Source organism: Lepidochelys olivacea (assembly GCF_965140295.1).
Source record: "Lepidochelys olivacea isolate rLepOli2 genome assembly, chromosome: 7".
Taxonomy (NCBI): domain Eukaryota; kingdom Metazoa; phylum Chordata; order Testudines; family Cheloniidae; genus Lepidochelys; species Lepidochelys olivacea.
Window position 1 is genome coordinate 83,151,780 of NC_140417.1, and position 12,891 is coordinate 83,164,670.

Consider the following 12,891-nt stretch of genomic DNA (forward strand, 5'->3'; position numbering starts at 1 on the left):
CCCACAGGAACCCTCCTACCAACACTACAAGAAGAAGAATTCTGCGTGGACTCCTCCTGACGGTCGAAATGACAGACTGGACTTCTACATAGAGTGCTTCCGCCGACGTGCACAGGCTGCACTTGTGAACAAACAGCATCACTTGCCCTATAACTTCAGCCTTACAGAACGCAACGCCTCAGAAACAACTCTGGCATTATAATCAAAGGGGCTGACAAAGGAGGTGCTGTAGTCATAATGAACAGGTTGGATTATGAAAAGGAGGCTGCCAGGCAACTATCCTCCGATCCCACTGAGGAGTACCAAAAGAAACTACACCATCTGCTCAAGAAACTCCCTGCTACAGCACAGGAACAAATCTACACTGACACACCCCCAGAGCCCCAACCAGGGGTATTCTATCTGCTACCCAAGATCCATAAACCTGGAAACCCTGGACGTCCCATCATCTCAGGCATCAGCACTCTTACAGCAGGATTATCTAGCTCAGCCCCTACTCTACCAGCACTCCTAGCTATCTTCGAGACACCACCGACTTTCTGAGGAAACTAAAATGCATTGGTAATCTTCCTGAAAACACCATCCTGGCCACCATGGATGTAGAAGCTCTTTATACCAATATTCCACATGAGGATGGACTACAAGCTGTCAAGAACAGTATCCCTGATGAGGCCACGGCACACCTGGTGGCTGAGCTTTGTGACTTTGTCCTCACCCACAACCATTTCAGATCTGGAGACAACTTATACCTTCAAGTCAGCGGCACTGCTATGGGTACCCGCATGGCCCCACAGTATGCCAACATTTTTAAGGCTGACTTAGAACAATGCTTCCTCAGCTCTCGTCCCCTAATGCCCCTCCTCTACTTGCGCTACACTGATGACATCTTCATCATATGGACCCACAGGAAGGAAGCCCTTGAAGAATTCCACCTGGCTTTCAATAATTTCCACCCCACCATCAACCTCAGCCTGGACCAGTCCACACAAGAGATCCACTTCCTGGACACTACAGTGCAAATAAGTGATGGTCACATAAACACCACCCTATACCGGAAACCTACTGACCGCTATACTTACCTACATGCCTCCAGCGTCCATCTAGGACACATCACACGATCCATTGTCTATAGCCAAGCCCTAAAATACAACTGAATTTGCTCCAATCCCCCAAACACCTACAAGATCTTTATCAAGCATTCTTAAAACTACAATACCCACCTGGGGAAGTGAAGAAACAGACTGACAGAGCGAGATGGGTACCCAGAAATCACCTACTACAGGACAGGCCCTACAAGAAAAATAACAGAACACCACTGGCCATCACGTACAGCCCCCAGCTAAAACCTCTCCAGCACATTATCAACTATCTACAACCTATCCTGGAAAACGATCCCTCACTCTCCCAGACCTTGGGAGGCAGGCCAGTCCTCGCTTACAGACAGCCCCCCAACCTGAGGCAAATACTCACCAGCAACTACACACCACACCGCAGAAACACTAATCCAGGAACCAATCCCTGTAGCAAACCTCGTTGCCTACTCTGTCCCCATATCTACTCTAGCGACACCATCAGAGGACCCAACCACATCAGCCACACCATCAGAGGCTCATTCACCTGCACGTCTACTAATGTTATATATGCCATCATGTGCCAGCAATGCCCCTCTGCCATGTACATTGGCCAAACCGGACAGTCCCTACGTAAAAGAATAAACGGACACAAATAGGACATCAGGAATGGTAACATACAAAAGCCAGTAGGAGAACACTTCAATCTTCCTGGATATTCTATAACAGATTTAAAAGTAGCAATACTTGAACAAAAAAACTTCACAAACAGACTTCAAAGGGAAACTGCATAACTAAAATTCATTTGCAAATTTCACACCATTAATTTGGGCTTGAATAGGGACTGGGAGTGGCTGGCTCATTAGTGGCTGGCTCAGCTTTGCTTCTCCTGGAATTGATACCTCCTCATCTATTATTGGGAGGGGACTACATCCACCTGGATCGAATTGGTCCTGTCAACACTGGTTCTCCACTTGTGAGGTATCTCCCCTCTTCATGTGTCAGTATCTTTATGTCTGCATCTGTAATTTTCACTCCATGCACCTGGAGAAGTGGGGTTTTTACCCACGAAAGCTTATGCTCAAATAAATGTGTTAGTCTTCAAGGTGCCACCGGACTCCTTGTTGTTTTTGTGGATACAGACTAACACGGCTACCCCGGATACAGTCTCCTGTGTTAGAGGCCCTGAGGGAGACCAACCCTCCTCCTACACACACAAAGAGACAGCCTTCAGCTGAGTTGCTCTGCCCCTGGCTGCCTGTTGGTAAGGCATGTGAGAGTCCTGGGTTCCACTCAGGATTATTCGTGGGCTGCTTGGTTAGCTGCCCAACACTAGTCTAAGGTAGGGTGACCAGATGTCCTGATTTTATAGGGACAATCCCTATTTTGGGGTCTTTTTCTTATATAGACACCTATTACCCCCCCTCCCGTCCCAATTTTTCACATTTGCTATCTGGTCACTAGTCTAAGCTAGCTGGTTACTTTTGAGGTAGCAGCTTTTGAGGGGATGAGGTAGCAAACAACTGAACCAGCTGCTGAATTATAGCTTTGTGGGCGTGTCTGAGTCCAGCTGGTGGCCTGTCACATGTCAGTGGGATTAAGCTGTACACTCTTTGGGTTCAAGGGGGAAGTCACAGTGCTCACAAGGCTTGTGCAGCATGAAAGTAACACTGAAGCAAAAGCAGCTGCCTCCATCTCCTACATAGCTGCTGGGGGCTAAATCCATTGGCACCAGTCTGAAGTGATTTTATGCCGCTAACTGGATACCAGTACATGTATTTATGCTGTGCTGTTTCATTGCAAATAAAGGATATTTTCATTAAAATAATTCAGTCAGTGACTAATGGTAATTTACTCTGAATGTGTGACGTTTGCCTGTTACTAGGCCCAAGTTTTAGCTTTGCCCTGATAAACTACTCCCCAAAATTCAGCATTCAGAATGTCCACAGGTTAAACTGCCTGTGTGTGGAAAGCATTTGGCCCAAACCACTGGGTGGTATTTGGTGTCCATCAGCATTCTGATCTGTATCACACTAATGATACTTCTAGTAGGCAAAAGTGCAAGAAGAATATATTGGAAGACTTCAGGGACCATAATAAACATTTTAAAACACCAAACAGCTGCCTTTTTAATAGATCTTGGTGAGCAGCTGGAAAGTAAACTTCAATTGTGAGTTGTAAAACCACCACCACCAGGGCTGAATTGGGCCCCTAAGTTTCCTTTGACAGAGGCAATGCACAGAGGCCATTTGTGCAGTTAGCAGTTGTATTTAAGTGCAGGTAATTTGGGCTTTGGCAAAACAAGCTATTCCAGAAGAGCAGTTGTTACATGACACACGTACAGTCTTGTGAATGACATCCTGTCTAACAGGTAGGCAGGAAGTGCTCAGGGCCTGCCTAGGAAGGCAGCTGGTCAAACAGCAAGCCAGCTCATGCACTTCCCACCACAGCTCTGTACAGATTAATTGTATTTGATTGGATTTGTTGGTTTTTCTTTCCCACGTTGTATTTACCACATCTTGTGCTATTGTCACATTCCCAGGGTTAGCCAGCTGGCACAGCAGTTCTTTTACAATGCTAAAGGCTAGAGCAGACTTAATTCTCCAGCTGTGAGGCTGGCCTTCAAAGAGAAACTGACCTCTATCAAGGAAGACAGGATAACCTGAGATAAGGAACTTTAACAGATGCTTTGCTCTTGCTTTCAGTGAAAACAAAACCATCTGGCGAATATTTCTCCAGACAGTTTGGCCTTTTTGAGTCTCCTCTGGAAAGGCCCTGGGGAAAATAGAAAGTGAACAGGCTGCCCCATGTAATGGCCTTTCAGGGTACCCTGAGTGGAATCTTTATCTCACAATCTCTGCTTTTTAAAATGCTAGCATGTTAGAGAGGCCAAATCATACTGCTGTGGGTTCTGCCATCTCCTCTATAGTAGAGTCATTAGGCTATTTGAGCTCCTTAAAGGTGATCTAAAGAGTCAAGCTTGGGTTTGTGACCTTTTTTGCTTAAATGTAGACAGCCAATTAGGAGCAGCCCTGACTCAGCAATCACTGTAGCTGCATTGGTGCACTGCTGGCCCCTTAGTATAGACAAGGGCATGCAAAGGCGTGCATCAGCCCAGCTAATTAACCAAGATTAACTCAATTACTGCCAGCCCTGACTTTCCCTTGTCTATGCTTAGGGTCAGCACCAGAGTAGCAACTCAAACAAAAGAGACCTGAAGATTTCTTTTTTCAAAAGATAAGGTTCCTCCCCTTTAGAAATATCAGAAAAGTCAGGACATGTCTCCCTGGTGTGCAAGAGGTCTTTCTCGGAGGACCTAGAGAAGTGGCTTGGGAGCCCTCTCAACCCTTAACTGGAGGATGAGGGTGCTGAAACTTTAATAGAATAACTCTCCTTCCATCTGTTCGCTCAGGCCTTTGAGTTAAACAAAAGCAAACCCAAAGCAAAGAGGGCTAGCCTGACTAACTATCCTTTCCTCTCTCAGTTAATCAGAGTTCAGTTCCATGGTATTTGTGAGGTCTTAAACCTGCTAGTTTGCCAATCCTGCATAAGCCTTTGTCTACATACACAACAGAAATTACTATTTGTGTCACAGCACCTGTCCCCAACAGTGCAGCAGCAGCACCGGTGGAACAAAGCTGTAAGTGTTAGCATAGACAGGGCTCAGATGTTTTTTCTACCAGGTGATGAAAACCAACAGTTTGTTAGATTCCTTTCTACAGTAGCACCTTAATGCTGCTGAAGCTGCATCAATGCCAGCTCTTTTGTAAGATGGACACTCATTTTACTAGTAAAAAGAAAAGGAGGACTTGTGGCACCTTAGAGACTAACCACTTTATTTGAGCATAAGCTTTCGTGAGCTACAGCTCACTTCTCAGGAAAGCTTATGCTCAAATAAATTGGTTAGTCTCTAAGGTGCCACAAGTCCTCCTTTTCTTTTTGCGGATACAGACTAACATGACTGCTACTCTGAAACCTGTCATTTTACTAGTGTAGCTGCACCCATGGAGTCTTTCAGGAAAGACAGCATAGATAAGATCTGAACTCCTGATGTAAGAGACAAGCCAGAAATGTTAAGGCCTTTCAGGTCCTCTTTATGCAGCATAAATAAACTAAAAGGGCACAGTTTCTGTACCTTTCCAAATGATCTTTAATAGGATGTCTCACAGCTGGGACATTGAAATCAGCACCTAGGTGGGGAAGTGCCCGCCTTACATGAGTGACAATGTGAACATCCAAGGACAAGCAGCCTGATGTCCTACTGAGGCATCCTAAAAACTAAGCATTGTAGTTAAAAGCCAATTGGCAAATTCCAGTAGTAGTCCTCAGATGCTGCTGGCATTGAAGCTTTCTGCGTTGTAATTGCCCAGCAGGAGAGATTGCTAACTCAGCACAATTGCTGACCAGAGCCATGTCTTTGTTTTTCTGTCCTGCTGCGCAATGGGCAGCTACTTCACTTTCTGCCCAAAACTCTACGTTGGCTGGGGGGGTGAGGGAAGAAACAACATGCTTTATTAATACTGGAGTCATGTGGATAGCTCATAGTTCATGTGAAGAATAATACTTTTGGAAAACTATGGGGGAGGGGCAAGGCTTTCTTCAGAACCTAGAGAACACAAATAAATTCCTGATGCAGTTGGATCAGGCACCACACCTGCAAGGCATGTGTACCTTGAGAAGGATGTGCTGAGCTCCTGGGGGAATTCTCATTTAGCTGTGTCAACCACCACCAAGGATTTTGCCAGAGGCCATTGCAGGTGACAAGAAACACAGAACTCTAAGGCCAGATTGAATGGGGATTGCTATTTAGCTGGAAAATTATTCTGAGGGAGGGAACAAACTGTCAGAGGGACGCCACTGCATGGCTAACTCTGATATAGACTTCAGCTCTGTGATGGAGAAGTTGTGAACCTCTTTTTAGTGAGGTGAGCCCTACCAGTCCCAATCCCGTTATAATAATTTGTTATTTAGATTGTGGTAGCACAATTTAGGGTGCTAAATTTGTTCCAACCATGGAGACATTACATCCTGAGGAGCAAAACAGAAAGACAGGCAGAGGTTGGGGCTGGGGTTGCAATGGACAAGCAAAGCAATCAGGGTATGATAGGTTTTTTGATCTTGGGGTTGGCTTCCCCCCATAATTCAGCTCTCGTCTTTCTCTCACACTAATTCCCTATTTCAGCCTCCTTTCTCCACACAGAGGAACAGTTCACTTCAGATAGATAAAGAACTGGAGGCTTGTTCTAACTTCCACTGACATTATACGAGTCTTTCCATTGACTTTAATGAGAGTTGGATCAGATTCGTTCCTTGCAGGCATCCTGGAAGAACTGGGGCATCAGGAGGGATTTAAATGAGGAGAAGATAGAGCCTTTGTGGACCAGCTCAGGAAAGGCCTGTCAAGCATAGGGGAGTTAGGGAAGAAAGCAGAGAGAGAGTTGTGGAAGAAACTGGCAAACAGGGCAGTGAGGCTGGTAACATTGACAAAATGGAGGGGATGTGGTTTTACAATAAGAAACAAGGGTAGATAAGGAGGAAAGGCCAGAGTTCTGCAGGGCCTTGAAGGCATTCAGTGTTGACAGGGAACTCAGTCCTCTGGAGAGGAGGTGGCAGGAGCAGAAAGAGACATTTACAATAAAAGGGCACAGTCAGATCCTGAAGTGGTAAATGTGAGTCTTCGATGTTGTTCTGCAGCACAGAAATTATCCCTAAGAGATCCAGGTCCTGTGGCATTCCAGATAAATGTAACCAGGGCCGGCTCCAGGCACAAGCTTTCCAAGCAGGTGCTTGGGGGGGGGGGGGCATTCAGAATGGGGCGGCAGTCCGTGTCCCGCAGCGGCAATTCGGCGGCAGCGGCTTTTGGGCGGCAGCTCCGCCGCTCTTCCGGGCGCGGCAGTAATTCGGCAGCAGCTCTGCCGCTGTTGCGGTGGCGGCAATTCGGCAATGACTGCTTGGGGCGGCAAAATTGGTAGAGCCTCACCTGAATGTAACCAGTCACTTGGATAAACATAGCTTTCCTCCACGCTGCAGTTATTGTGGGCTGATAATTCTATATGAATCACTCTACAGAGGCACTCTCTCTCCCATTTCTAAGAGCCAAATTCTGCTCTTACACCTTGTGCAAACCCACTAACTTTGGGCCAACTGGTCACCATTGAGGCAACAGCAAAATTCTCATAGATTACAATGGGGCTAGGATTTGACCCTTTATCTTCAAGAAGGCTGCACAAAGTCTAAGTCAGTACAGAATTTGGCTGTTCCTCCTGCTCCTATTTCTCCTCTTTTCTGTCCCCTTCCTCCTCATTTTTGAAGTGTGGCAGTGGATTGATAAGGCCCTCGGAACAGAAGTTCTTTTGCCACAGAGAAGGGACAATGTGGAAGAAGCTTCCTACCTTTAGGCCTCAACCCTATTGTTAGGGGGCCCCTTTTAGCCAGAGAGCAGTTTGTTTTCTGGGCTTATGGTCTAAGGAGTCCGGAATCAAAAGTCAGCTAGTGAAACTGTGGATCCTGACTTGCTCCTTTCCTTCTGGAGAGGTGACAGGAGCAATGTCTTTCTTTAGGTTCCTATGTTCCCTTACGTGGGTTGCACCTGTATAAAGGGCTGGCGGCAACTAAGCTTGCACCTCATTCTGTCAGGGGATAGGGTTGACCCTGCATCCTTGGTGTAACAGAGTTCACTTCCCCCCTTCCCCAAACCATAAGACTCCCATGGATATTGGGGGGATATATTGGAGGCCGAGGGCAGTCACATGGAGACCCAGTGCCTCTGTACAAGGTCATAGCCGCATATGGTCCCTTGGGAGTATGGCTCTTGGGAGTTCTGCAGCCCTCTTCTGACAGCTACTGCTCAAGGAGAAGTGAGTTCTACTGCAGAGGAGGAAACTGAGTATCACAAGAGTCCCTAGCAGTTGGGGGAGGGGGAAGGGGAGAATAACAAGAGAAAATGCCAGACACAATACAGGGAGGCTTATGCTGTCAGGAAAGCTGTAGGAACATGGCCACCAGGGGGCATAACTGACCCACCAGCAGCACTCTCTTGGCAGGTCCAGCCCAGGAAGGAGAGTTGAGGGCAGCTCAGGTCTGTGTTTGTCAGTCAAAAATAAAAATCTGGTGTAAATAGGGTGGCCAGATGTCCCGATTTTATAGGGACAGTCCCTATTTTTGGGTCTTTTTCTTATATAGGCTCCTATTACCCCCCACCCCCTGTCCTGATTTTTCAAACTTGCTGTCTAGTTACCCTAGGGTGTATATCTGGTGTCCAGGCTCAGTGGAGTTGTTTTTCAAATACAAAGATGTAGAACTGGAGGCAATGCCTGTGTTAGAACTTCAGAGCAAATGAAAGCCTTTGAATTCAACTTCCCAAATCTCCTTGTTAGCCACTGAGTGAGAAGGCACCTCAAGCCCTCTCCTCTCCCCACTTTCCCTTTCCCTCTCCTTATCTTTCCCCTGTATTCTTCCCTGCCCTGCTGTGCGATTCCCCCCCCCCCCTTTGTAAGTGCATGGTCTTGGTTCATCATTGGCATTTCTGAGCCACCAAGAGCAGGCTTTATAGGAACAAGGTTGCTTTGGAAATATTCCACCACTCCGTCCACTTCCTCCCTCTCTCAACAAAGCCCTTGGGCCCTGGGGCAGCGTGTTCCCATGTGGAGGGAGATGGGTTGTGCTTTCTGTAAACAAGGGTATTTGCATGAGTGGGCTGTGCTGTGTCTCAGAGGGGAGTCACTGCTGGTGGGAGCTCCCAGGTGTAGCACTGTGGCCATTAAGTGAGTGCTCCTCATGGGTAAGGGTCACTTAACAGGTACCTTGCCCCTGTTAGCCCACTCTTGGAGGCTCACAGTCTTTGTTGCTCACAGCACTCCATGCTGGGGCTGGTTTAATATCAAATAAAGCTCTAACTTCAGAGTCCTGAATCACAAATATAAATATAAAATAATCCAACAAATCCTCAATGAGTCCTCAGCATAAAGTCCATAATCATAATTCAACAGTTCAGAGCTAACTTCAGTTCTTCAGCCACCCCCAGAGCTCTTTCTCCATCAGTCTGCTCTGCCTGAAGCTGTGAGTCCCCAGCCCTTTCTGGCTTGAGAGCTCAGCTGTCTGACCTTGCTTCCTTGTCCTCTATCTTCCAATTCCTGAGCTTCTCTCAACCACACCCTCCCCATAATTTTCTGCAGCCTTTTATATTTGAATTACCATATTCCCTTCAAGGGGGGCTCTTGGTGTAATCAGGGCTGGCTTAGCCTCAGGCCATGGAGCATGCCACCCTGCTACAATTGGCAATAACAGATTCATCCTAGAATTTCCCCTGAGTGCAAAAGGGATTTGACATGACCAGGAAAACACCGCTTCAAATACCTCTATTATCTGTCTATCTGTTTAGTATGATCCATGGTTTCTGTGAAGGGAGGCTTTTGGAGTACTGTAGTCTTAAAAAATACTGGTATACAACAGGTTTCAGAGTAGCAGCCATGTTAGTCTGTATTTGCAAAAAGAAAACAAGAACTTGTGGCACCATAGAGACTAACAAATTTGTTTGAACATAAGCTTTCATGAGCTACAGCTCAAATGTTAAGAAGCGCTGAAAGCAAAGATTTGGTTCTGATTTTTACTGAATAATTGAAAAAACCCAGCACTAACTATTTTTGAAGCATTTCAGGGCTTTGAAAGAGTAGCTTAACATCTTACACATGATGTAGTCATTTCCTGCAAAGAGACTAAATATATTTGTTTTTCCACCCTGTGTTTTTTAACCTATCCCTTTTAACAATAGGTTTGTCCTTTACCCTCAAAACACCCATCTAACATTTCACCCTGCTGTAATCTTTCCAGGCTGGGGAAACTGGTTAGGGCATGACATCCTAAAGCTTGGTCAGTAAGGATGACAGGGTTAGGGAAGAAGCTGCAGTTTCTTGACAGCTAACTATTCCCCTTATCCTAATACTCCTGTGCCCACATGCTCAGCACTTGTCGTTATGTCCATTTTCCTGGCAGGAACACCGAAGCGAGTACAGTTCCGAATTCTGCTAATGGCTCTCCTGCTCAAGAAGGGCACCTACAAATTGAGGTATGCCAACTCACTGGCTACTTTAGAGACTTTGATCTTAATATTTATATAGCTCCATGACAGGTTTCAGAGTAACAGCCGTGTTAGTCTGTATTCGCAAAAAGAAAAGGAGTACTTGTGGCACCTTAGAGACTAACCAATTTATTTGAGCTCATGCTCAAATAAATTGGTTAGTCTCTAAGGTGCCACAAGTACTCCTTTTCATATAGCTCCATGTGTGGCATGGCACTTTACAGGGCAGATCTTCAGCTAGTTTAAATTATCATAGTTCCATATGACAATGTACACTAGGTAAGAGGATCTGACTTTACATGAAGATATAATCCCTGCCCCACAGAGTTTTCAAATCTAATTCAATTGTATCCCTGTAATCCTATTAACTAAACTCATGGCAGACTTCTCTAACCTGGGAACACTTATGCAAGCCAATAATCAACTCTCACTAAGGCAAAAATGTGCTTTTGTATTGACAATGCTTTTTTCTTAACCTACCTTTAAAGTCAATACAATATAAGTGAAAATAAATAAATCCTTAGCACCCAGAAGGCATTTCTCCAACTAGATAATAAATATTTTTAAGGTAGATCAAATTTTAAACCAAAACTACTCAACAGTGCACCTTTTCAGCACTTGGCAAAGGTCAACTTTTGCTGCATCAAAACAACCTTATGAAACTTGCATGCTGTAGGTCTGGAGCACAACCAACAAGGGAGACAGGGCCAATGTCAAAAAATGAGCCCAAACACAACAGCTGGTGTAAAAGGAGCCTTTATGAAAGGAATAGGAACCCCAGATTCCGAGGCAAAGCATCCAACTACAGAAAAATGGTAAGAAACTCAGAATGCAGAAATCAGTGTGGTCGGATTGGCGACTTATGTGCACTCTGCAGGTGTGTTTCCATGCTTTTCAAATATTGTTGCATACCTCCTTGTTTTGATGTTATTTTTCCTACAGTTGGCAAACAAGACACCATAAGTAATGGCCAGTCTGCTTCAGAGAGAGATTTGTCTTATTTCAATGGTCTATAGTACTGCAAAAATACATTTTTGGACTTCAAGTGAGATCAGGAACAGTCTGGGGGAAATGGGTCGCCATCTATTTTTGACTCACATTTGCTATGCTCAGAATCCCAGAATTCCAGACTGGTCACACCCACAAAGTAAAATATGGGAATCCCTGCTTCCTCTCCCCCCTGCTCCCCATTGCACTGATGCGAACCAGAGATAAAGAGCGGGGCAAAGGAAAAGGCTATATTTGGAGCACTCCTGTCCCCTTCTTTGTTGACATTGAGAGCACTGGTGCAACGGGGCTGCATAGCACCTCTGCTTCCATGCAGGTGAAAGGAGAAAGAATGTTGTGCCACCCCATTCCCTTCAAGCTGTAAGCGTGATGCAGATTGCTGAGAGTACAAGCGTATGATGTATGCTGGAGTGTGAACTCTGTATGAGACCATGAGCTGGCCCCAACCCTTAACTTAACCTGGGACAGTGAACTGGCCCCAGCCTCAACCCTCACCTGAGTGATAACCCTAAACGCTGGCCGGGCTCTCCAGCCAGGCCCAGTGCTAACACTTGCCCAGGACCACAAATGGGCGCCAACTCTAACCGCAGCCAATGCCCACAACTGGTTCAAACGCAAGCCTGGAGGCACAAACTGACCCCACCATCACCCTCGCCTGAGTCCACGAGCGAGACCCAACCCTAAAAGTCACCTAAGCTAACAATCTGGTCCCAACTCTATACCTTGCCCTGCCTTTCAAACTGGCCAACCCTTATCTTAGCCTGACCACACAAGAGAGTCTCAATCTTCACCCTACCTTGGGCTTTCAGACTAACTCCAATTTAGCCAGACCCACAATCCTGTCCCCACTCTGTGATTAGATCTGGCCCTCAAACTAGCCCAAGCCCATGAACTGGCACTAAGCCTACTCCAGGTTCCCGAGCCGGCTCCAATTTAACCATAGCCTGAATTTATGAACTGGCACCAAACCGGTAGACATGCAAATGATGCCTGTGTTATGAGCTTGATGCAGAAATTACTGGGCGAGTTACTGTGATATACAAGAGTTCAGATTATGTTATGTTAGTGGTCTCTTCTGTTTTTATAATCTACAAATCAATGAAAATATCGGACTAGCAACCTAATAAAATAGCATATGATGCAGCAAGCAGTGTCTGCTTCATTCTCTTTACAAGGTTCAGCTCCGGTGACGTATGAACATGCACACAGGAATATACTGTAGCTGGTATAGTAGGATGGTTACCTCACTTCCCACCCTTTTCTGTCACACTCATCCTTGTTTTCACTCTGGTTGCTAAACGCCATATTTTCCATATCTGCTCATTGTTAGATAAACATATTTCTGTCTGTTTCTTTTACACAAACTCCATCTGTAAAATGGGGATAATGATGCTGAATTCCTTTGTATAGATCTTTGAGATCTACTGATGAAAAGTGCTCTATGAAAGCTAGGTGTTACTATTATTATTTATTATTATTATTATTATTATTATTAATAACAACAACAACATAGTACCTACCTTTTAAAAATGGGGAACAAAGAGGACCTGGGGAATTATAGACCCGTCATCTTAACTTAGATACCTGAAAAGATACTGGAACAAATGATTAAACAATCAGTTTGTAAGCACCTAGAGGATAGTAGGGTGATAAGGAATAGTCAACACAGATTTGTCAAGAATAAATTGTGACAAACCAACCTAATTTCCGTCTTCCATAGGGTTACTGACCTAATGG